Below are 9,004 nucleotides of genomic sequence, written 5' to 3'. Positions count from 1 at the left end.
TGAAATTTGCATCATAATAATTATATTTTTGTGGAACAATAAGTCGGCATCCCTTTCTCCTCCCTCCAACAGCTATCGCCAACGACCCTCATGGCTCCAATAGAATGGAGGAAGAGCACTGATGTCGTGAGCGACAACTGAAATCCTTCATTTTTCACACATATTTCCATGATGTCTCTTCACGAAACAAGAGAAAAATGAAATTAAAGTTATTATCTGATGTTCTCCCTTAAACTCAAACACTATTGCTTTCCTAGAAAAATCTTCCATTTGAAGACTAATTTCGGATTGAGGAGTCTGGCAAAAACATCAGCAACAACTAATTGATCATCCCATTTGATGTTGCATCCCGATGGAATCTCCTTCTTCTTGAAATAATCTTCAGTGGGGCACGGCGTACTGCGCGTTTAGGCCGACCATTGCTATCGCATTTATGGCTAATCGTATGTATGAACTTGCAGACGGCTAAAATATGAAAACTTTCCACAAGAAAATTGGTGCAGTCAATCACACACTCCCCTGGAAAAGTCTTTGAAATGTTGCACACGATTCTTCTGATCAGGATCGAGCCAGCCCCATATATATCCACATACACCATCGCGTTGCTAACAGTGGGCAAGCGTGGGAGCCTTGCAGCAGGTGCTTCCATCATCCACCAGCTCCTTCAGCTCCTACAACTCCTCCTCCTCCTTCGCCTTAGACTTCACCACCTGATATAAACTTCTGTGTATTTACTGTCTCCTGCAGGTTGCCTCTCCAAACCTATACAAGCAAAAGCGAACGAGTGAGGAGCATGGCGTCTCAAGATAGTAGAAGAATAAGAAGAAGAGGACATACCGTTCTCGCTTTCGTTGCCTCCATGTTCTGGTTGCTGGCATCGCAGTCCATTTGCGACGGCCGAGTGTTGAACTACTCGATTGATCCGAGCTTGTGGTTGGCGCTTCTTCCCCAAGGCTCTGCTCAACAGCCTAGACAATCGAGCTGTTGCTATACGCCTAATGGTATAAAGGATTGTTCTATTTGCCCGCCTTAACCAAATATGACATGACGGCCGGCCTTTCAAGTCCCTCCGCCACCACCACCAGTACTTATCTCTCTCTCTCTCTCTCTCTCTCTCTCTCTCTCTCTCTCTCTTCCATGATCTATCATGTGTCTATGACATGTACGACATAATTAAAATAAATTGGATTATTGTGTTATTATCGTATTCTGGTGCTTCTACATATCTATACTCCAACTCCAAACCCAATCTGAAGTCAGATTTGCTTCAGTTACAGTTGCGGATAAGCTGGAGTTGCAGTATTTTTCAACACATAGTACTGCGCGTTCCACATTCCACGGTCAACATCGACGCCACAATAGAGCATCGCAAGGTCAGAAACCTAATCGCACCACCCACAGCAACATGCATGGAGAAGCTCATGTACTTCACCGAGCTACCTGTATTCCCTCAGCAGCGCATGTACATATACAAAGGCCAACAGTGTAATACTTCAAATTTTAATTGTGGACTTAGTTTTAAAGACATGAATTGCAGTGGCTAAAATGCAAAAAGGCTAAAACAATAAGGATTTTCTTTCCCATCGCTCACGAGGCTGCCTGCTTGGGAGCGTGTGGGAGAGAACGGAAAACAAAAGAGGAGAAGGGGAGGAGGGGAGAGAAGAGGAAGAAGAAAGGGGTGAGAGGAGAAAGAGGATGTAGGTCTCGGCTGTGAGAAGGAGAGAAGTAAAATGAGAAGAAAAGAGGGAGAAAGAATGAAGAAGAAGAAGAAGAAGAAAAAGAAAAAGAAGAAGCTGGGAAAGGAGAAGAGGGGGAGAAGGGACTGAAGAAGAGGAATGAAAGGGGAGAGGGGGATCTGCAGTGACCGTAGAAGAAAGAGAGATGAAGAAAAGGAGGAGAAAATAAGAAGAGAGAGAGAGAGAGAGAGCTGCTGCCGCACGAGAGAAGGAAAGAAAAAAGAAAATAACAAGAGGAATATTACGGAGGATTCGTTTGGATACCAAATGGATTCACGTTAAGTTCAAAAAAATTATATTGGATATGGTTTTAAATTCTCTTATATTTTCATTAATTATATTTGTATATTGAAGTATAGATTGGCTAATCTTGGTATTATCAATTAATATGATATTTATGTTGTGAAGGAAAATTTAATTATTTTGGAAACAATAAGGAAAGAAAAGAAAAGATAAAGAGGATACAAATATATGCAACCAGGATAGCTTATCGGATGACTTCATATAGTTTATTTTTCAAAGTATTAATCATGTGTTTGATATTTTTAAATTTATTATGTTATAAGTATTCATTAAATTATGTTATTTGATTTATATAAAAAAATATTTATTTTGTTAGGATCAAATCAATACTTAACATGGGGTGAATTAGTGCTTTCATTAAAATCACCGATTTGAAAAATTTTGAAAGCAGTTTGCAATGAAAGTAAAGATGTTAAATTGAAAGCATACAGAAGCATAAGCATAGTGAATAAGTAAGTAAAGCAGTTTGCAATGAAAGTAAAAAGTTTAAAGTAAATACAAACTAAGTTTTATAGTGGTTCAGTCATTGTGACCTATATCTATTCCCGATTATTCTTCCATCGAAGCCATTGGCATCCATGAACGATCTTTCTTCAATGGGCGAAGATCAATCACCCTTTTATACTCTTTCTTTTTTTCACAGGTTCAGGAAAGAACTTTTACGCTTCTCTCTTTTAGATCTCACTCCTCCCTTAGAAACCTTCTAACTATATGAGGAAGAGACTTACTAATCTAGAGAGATTTAATTTTTACTCAAGTATTCTTTCCCCCTCTTTTGCTCAAATTCTTGCTTTGTCATGCAAGAATAGCTAGGGTATTTATGGACCCAAAATGACTTCAAAATTGAAGCTAAAAAAGATCTCATCCCGGGTTTCCTACGTCCTGGTGGTACCACCGCCCAATTTGACAGTACCACCACCTAACATAGTCTTAGAGATTGTATCTTGGAGACTGAGCCACTGGCAATGCCACCGCTTGACCCAACTTTTTGGTCACTGAATGAGTCTTTCTCTTGGCCTAAAATAGTCATAATTCAGGCCCAATTGGCCTCTAATTGAGTTGGTTTAATTATATTTTAAACCAATCTAATTACGACTAAAACTAATTCGATCTAGATAAATTATTACAAAGCACGAATCATCTATTATCCGACATATCATTGGTTCTTCCGGCGCTTCTTTCGATCCCTCGACGCATCGTTCTCTCCTTCAGCGTATTGCTCAATCAGTATGTTGACACTGGCAATTTCTAATCTCCTTGGCGCAATGTCCAATCATTCGGCACGATGCCCAAATTCATGGCACGAAGCCTTTTACCGATACGTCGACCAATCCTCCGACCTAACGTCCAATCTTCTGATATATTCAACTCCGACCCAACATATGATTCCTCATGTTTTAAATAATTTACCTCTCCTTAATCGAAGCTAGTCTTGCATCACTCAAAACGCAGATTATATCATAATATTATCAATTGGGCTTCGTAGATTCAACATATTTATCATTCATTTCAAATAATATGATTGCATCAGTTTTGAAAAGAAATGTAAAAAAAATTTGTTTAAAATCCTAGTTTTGTAAAAAACTAATGAGTATGGCTATGATTTGGATTCTATCAATAAGGGTTAAACATAGTTTTATATCTTGTCCCGGCGATGTAACACAGTTATAACTATCAATACTGCTGTGGCACACTTTAGCTATGGTTATATTTATGGTCTCTTGACTATAGTTATGTGAATGGTAATCTTTGTACTATAATATTTTGTGTTATGACATATGATATTAGTTATATTTATATTTTTATTATGAAAATATATGTAAATGCATTGTGCTTTGAAAAGTATTATTACCAGATCATGATTTGATATACAAACATCACCCGCTTCCACTTTCATGGAAATCTGGACCTGCGGCTTTAATGCGTAGTCCTTCCTAGCATTTCATGGAAATTGCAGTTCTCCTTTTCTTGGTAAACGTTCGAATGTAAGACCAGATATCATTGTCTACTCATGCAAGAAGCAACGACGAAAAGTCACGACATCACATCACCCACTTCTTCCTCTTTCATGGAAACCGGGACCTGCAGCTTTAATGCGTATTCCTTCCTAATCTTTCTGTTTATAAGCACAAGAGGAAGAGCCAAACAAACAAACGGCAGCAGCAGCAGAACTCTGGCCCTTGTTTGAGAAGCGTACACAAAGGCACACATGGGGTATCATCAAAGAACACTCTTTGCTGTCGTCTCCGTTCTCTGCATGCTGATCTCACGACCCGCCACTGTGCAGTCGGTGTCGCACGGTGCTCCTCGTTCACTTATAGTTAATGGTGTAGAGGTCATTCATCCAGATCCTTCCCCTTCCCAATGCACCATAGTTAATGGTAAAAAGGTATGTGATCCTCCGATTCCTGGGCACGAAAGCCGCGGAAATCCCGGCAAACCGACGCTCCCGTGAGCCGTAAGCCAAGACAGTCTTAAGTGCAGGAATGAGTGGATTATGTCTCCAACTATATGTTTCCTTTTGTAATCAATCCTCCGTTAGCATCTGCTCGTTCGGCTTGTATACCTTCAAAGCCAAAATTTTCAGAATTCTCTCCAAATGAGTGCAGTTCCAGGGAGCAATCGAAATAACAGGAATTACATCGTTTATGAGCTACAGCAGTGTTACAGTAACACGAACGATTGTTATTTTGTTATTTGGAAGAGAAAATTTTATTTACATAAATCCATGAAGAAGGGAGTATTGGTGCACGGTCTGATGCAGTGAATTAGTTAACGGTAGGAGTATTGATACTCACTCTCTAGTTCTCCTTGCAGATTGATATTTCAGATCTGACGATGGAGATGTTTGTAGATCAGATAAGGTTTATTCTTCTGAACAACAATAAAGGTACGTATCGTAATATTATTAGATCCAATTTATTTGATTTCAATCTTTGTATAAAAGTTTTTTCGCATTACAGATAGCATGATTACATATTTTATGCTAACACAAGTCTCCAAGATGCCTGCATTACGAAAGATATACACAAATATTATTATACATGTATCATCGATGACAAGGCATAAAATAGTTATTATTAGTGTTGTTGTGCTAATGCTGCCAACTGGGGGTTGCCACAGCTTGTCTAATCCTAAAGGCACAGAGTTGTCCATCCGAACTGTGTGGCAATCAAGGGGAGTCGATATCAGGAATAAAGTAGCTGAGGTAGGTTTGAGGCGACTGTTGTGCCTCTACGTGAGCATTGATCCCCTCGGGATCCTACACAAAAGTCAATGTAGAGAGCGATTTCTCGACCCGACTCATCCGATGATTAAGTTAACCTTTTGTGAGGGTAATCTGAGCGGAGGGTTAAGTGTGTGACAAATCTGGTCGCTTTTTCAAGCAAGGATTGACTTTTATACCTGGGAGGCAAAAGGGGGTTGCGACTGACAGGCTGCTCATTCATACATCCTTCTTATATGCCTTATTTATTTGGATGATTGGCCTGTATGGCCTCCTGCGACGTGCTGTTAGCAAGGGATGATATCAGGGACGTCGTATGTTAGTCGAGTGGGTTTCTCGCGAGTTGTCACCCATAGGGGCTGACAAAAGGAGGGTGTGGGTTGGCTTGGCCGTTCGAGGACCCTTGCCTTTGATGGTCGAGTTGTACCATTTGCCATGGTTTGCGGACCACAATAAGCGATCGACTATCATCCTGCTACTAAATTGGGAGGTGTGATATAACCTTTTCACATCAATTCCCTGCTCGTGGTCGACAAACAAGCTCTCATTGGAGCCAGAATATTTCCTATCAATTAGGTTAAAGGTGTATCACAGGTTAGGGCGTTGAACATTTTGCTACCATGGTCTATATCCTTCTCTCAATTGTGACTTACGAGTTAATATAATAATTTATGGGGACCTCGCAAATCAAACACGTATAAGAAGAAAAAAAAGCCTTTCAGATGATTTCTTTTAAAGAAAACTGCATTAAACTTTAACCGAGGTTACAAAATATGGGAGTCATAATTAAATTATTTGAAATTTGCATAGTAATAATTAGTTTTTTTTTTTTTACATTGATAAGTCAACATCGCTTTCGCCTCTCTCCAACAGCGATCGCCAACAACCCTCATGCCTCCATAGAATCGTGGAAGGGCACTGATGTCGCCAGCGACGACCAAAATCCTTCATCTTCACACATATTCCCATATGATGTCTCTTCCCGATACGAGAAAAATGAAATTAAGTCATCATTTAATATTCTCCCTTAAACTTAATCTACTTCCAAAATTCCATTCCAAGAAAAATCTTCCATTTGAATGATAATTTCAGATTAAGGAGTGTGACAAAAATATCAGCAACAATTAATTGATCATCCGATTTGATGTGGCATCCCAGCGGAATCTTCTTCTTCTTGAAATAATCTTCACTCTGGCACGGCGTTGTGGATACTGCCCATTTAGGCCGACCATTACTATCGCATTTATGGCTGATAGTATGTATGAACTTGCAGACGGCTAAACTATGAAAAATTCCACAAGAAAATTGGTGCAGTCAATCACGCCCCTGGAAAAGTCTTTGAAATGTTGCACACGATTCTTCTGCTCAGGATCGAGCCAGCCCCATATATATCCACATACACCATCGCGTTTCGAAGAGTGGGCAAGCGTGGGAGCCTTGCAGCAGGTGCTTCCATCATCCATTATCTCCTTCAGCTCCTACAACTCCTCCTCCTCCTTCGCCTTAGACATCACCACCTGATATAACCTTCTGTGTATTTACTGTCTCCTGCAGGTCGCCTCTCCAAACCTATACAAGCAAAAGCGAACGAGTGAGGAGCATGACGTCTCATGATAGTCGAAGAAGAAGAAGAGGACTTGCCGTTCTCGCTTTCGTTGCCTCCATATTCTGGTTGCTGGCATCGCAGTCCATTTGCGACGGCCGAGTGTTGAACTATTCGATTGATCCGAGCTTGTGGTTGGTGCTTCTTCTCCAAGGCCTTATTACACCGCCTACATCGCCTGCACCGTCTACGCCATCCGGTTGCAGTACGCCTGAAGGTATTAAGAGATGTAATCCTTCCTCGGGGGTCAGCAATCCTAAACCTCATCCACCAGCCACGCTTGCAGTATCAACTCCGCCTTAACCAAGCATGACATGACGGCTGGCCTTTCAAGTCCTTCCGCCACCACCACCACTACTACTCTCTCTCTCTCTCTCTCTCTCTCTCTTTCTCTCTTCCCATGCTCTATCATGTGTCTATGACATGTACGACATAATTAAAATAAATTGGATTATTGTGTTATCATCGTATTCTGGTGCTTCTACATATCTACACTCCCAACTCGAAACCCAATCTGAAGTCAGATTTGCTTCAGTTACAGTTGTGGATAAGCTGGAGTTGCAGTATTTTTCAACACAGTACTGCGCGTTCCACATTCCACGGTCAACATCGACACCATAATAGAGCAGTGAAAGGTCAAAAACCTAATCGTAACATGCATGGAGAAGTCCATGTACTTCACCCAGCTACCTCTATTCCCTCAGCAGTGCATGTACATATACAAAGTCCAACAGTGTAATACTTCAAAATTTTCATTGAGGACTTAGTTTTAAACACAATAATTGCAGTGACTAAAATGCAAAAAGGATAAAAAGGAAAAGAAAGAAGAAGAAGAAGAAGAAGAAGAAGAAGAAGAAGAAGAGGAAAGAAAGGGGAGAGGGGGATCTGCAGTGACCGTAGAAGAAAGAGAGATGAAGAAAAGGAGGAGAAAATAAGAAGAGAGAGAGAGAGAGAGGAGATAGCTGCTGCCGCACGAGAGAAAGAAAAAAAGGGAAATAGAAAATAATAAGAGGAATATTACGGAGGATTCGTTTGGATACCAAATGGATTCACGTTAAGTTCAAAAAAATTATATTAGATGTGGTTTTAAATTCTCTTATATTTTCATTAATTAGATTTGTATACTGAAGCATAGATTGGCTAATCTTGGTATTATTAATTAATATGATATTTATGTCGTGAAGGAAAATTTAATTATTTTGAAAAAAATAAGAAAAGAAAAAATAAAAATGATATTTGTATCGCTGATATGCGATCAGGATAAGCATCTGATGACTTCATATGGTTTATTTTTTAAAGTATTAATCATGTGTTTGATATTTATAAACTTATTACGTCATAAGTATTTATTGAATAATGTTATCTGATTTATAGAAAAATATTTATTTATCATTCATTTCAAATAATATGATTGCATCAGTTTTGAAAAGAAATGTAAAAAAAATTGTTTGAAATCTTAGTTTTGTAAAAAACTAATGAGTATGGCTATGATTTGGATTCTATCAATAAGGGCTAAAATTTGATATTTATTCAGAAACTAGTTTTTTTTTACTCTAACACAACTAGATATGTATTACCTATAGGGGTTAAACATAGTTTTATATCTTATCACGGTGATATAACGTAGTTATAACTATCAATACAACTGTAACTTATATCGTGACACACTTTAGCTATAGTTATATTTATGGTCTCTTGACTATAGTTATGTGTACTATAATATTTTATATTCTGACATATGATATTAGATACATTTATATTTTTATTATGAAAATATATTTAAATGCATTGTGCCTTTGAAAAGTATTATTAGCATTTGATATACAAATATCACCCGCTTCCATTTTCATGGATTAATGCGTAGTCCTTCCTAGCATTTCATGGAAATTGCAGTTCTCCTTTTCTTGGTAAACGTTCAAATGTAAGACCAGATATCATTGTCTACTCACTCACCCACTTCTTCCTCTTTCATGGAAACCGGGACCTGCAGCTTTAATGCGTATTCCTTCCTAATATTTCTGTTTATAAGCACAAGAGGAAGAGCCAAACAAACAAACGGCAGCAGCAGCAGAACTCTGGCCCTTGTTTGAGAAGCGTACACAAAGGCACACATGGGGTATCATCAAAGAACACTCT

The 9,004-nt window shown here is 39.0% G+C and overlaps 2 long non-coding RNA genes across 3 annotated transcripts; both read left to right on the top strand.

Annotated features, from left to right (window-relative positions):
• The first annotated feature begins 383 nt into the window (after nucleotides 1-383).
• On the top strand, nucleotides 384-1,525 carry LOC135635183 (uncharacterized). 2 transcript variants are annotated; one of them, XR_010495565.1, is made up of 3 exons: nucleotides 384-639; nucleotides 748-1,084; nucleotides 1,272-1,525. It is a non-coding gene; the product is annotated as an uncharacterized LOC135635183 (long non-coding RNA). The 2 variants fall into 2 exon arrangements; XR_010495564.1 differs by lacking the exon at nucleotides 384-639 and having other exon boundaries at nucleotides 646-1,084.
• A 2,685-nt stretch (nucleotides 1,526-4,210) lies between these two features.
• Nucleotides 4,211-7,330, top strand: LOC135635019 (uncharacterized). Its single transcript, XR_010495536.1, has 3 exons — nucleotides 4,211-4,929; nucleotides 6,539-6,711; nucleotides 6,820-7,330. It is a non-coding gene; the product is annotated as an uncharacterized LOC135635019 (long non-coding RNA).
• The last annotated feature ends 1,674 nt before the right edge of the window (nucleotides 7,331-9,004 follow it).

Source organism: Musa acuminata, chromosome BXJ3-4 (assembly GCF_036884655.1).
Source record: "Musa acuminata AAA Group cultivar baxijiao chromosome BXJ3-4, Cavendish_Baxijiao_AAA, whole genome shotgun sequence".
NCBI classification, from domain to species: Eukaryota; Viridiplantae; Streptophyta; class Magnoliopsida; order Zingiberales; family Musaceae; genus Musa; species Musa acuminata.
The sequence above is the reverse complement of the archived record's forward strand: the minus strand, read 5'-3'. Positions and strand labels throughout refer to the sequence as shown.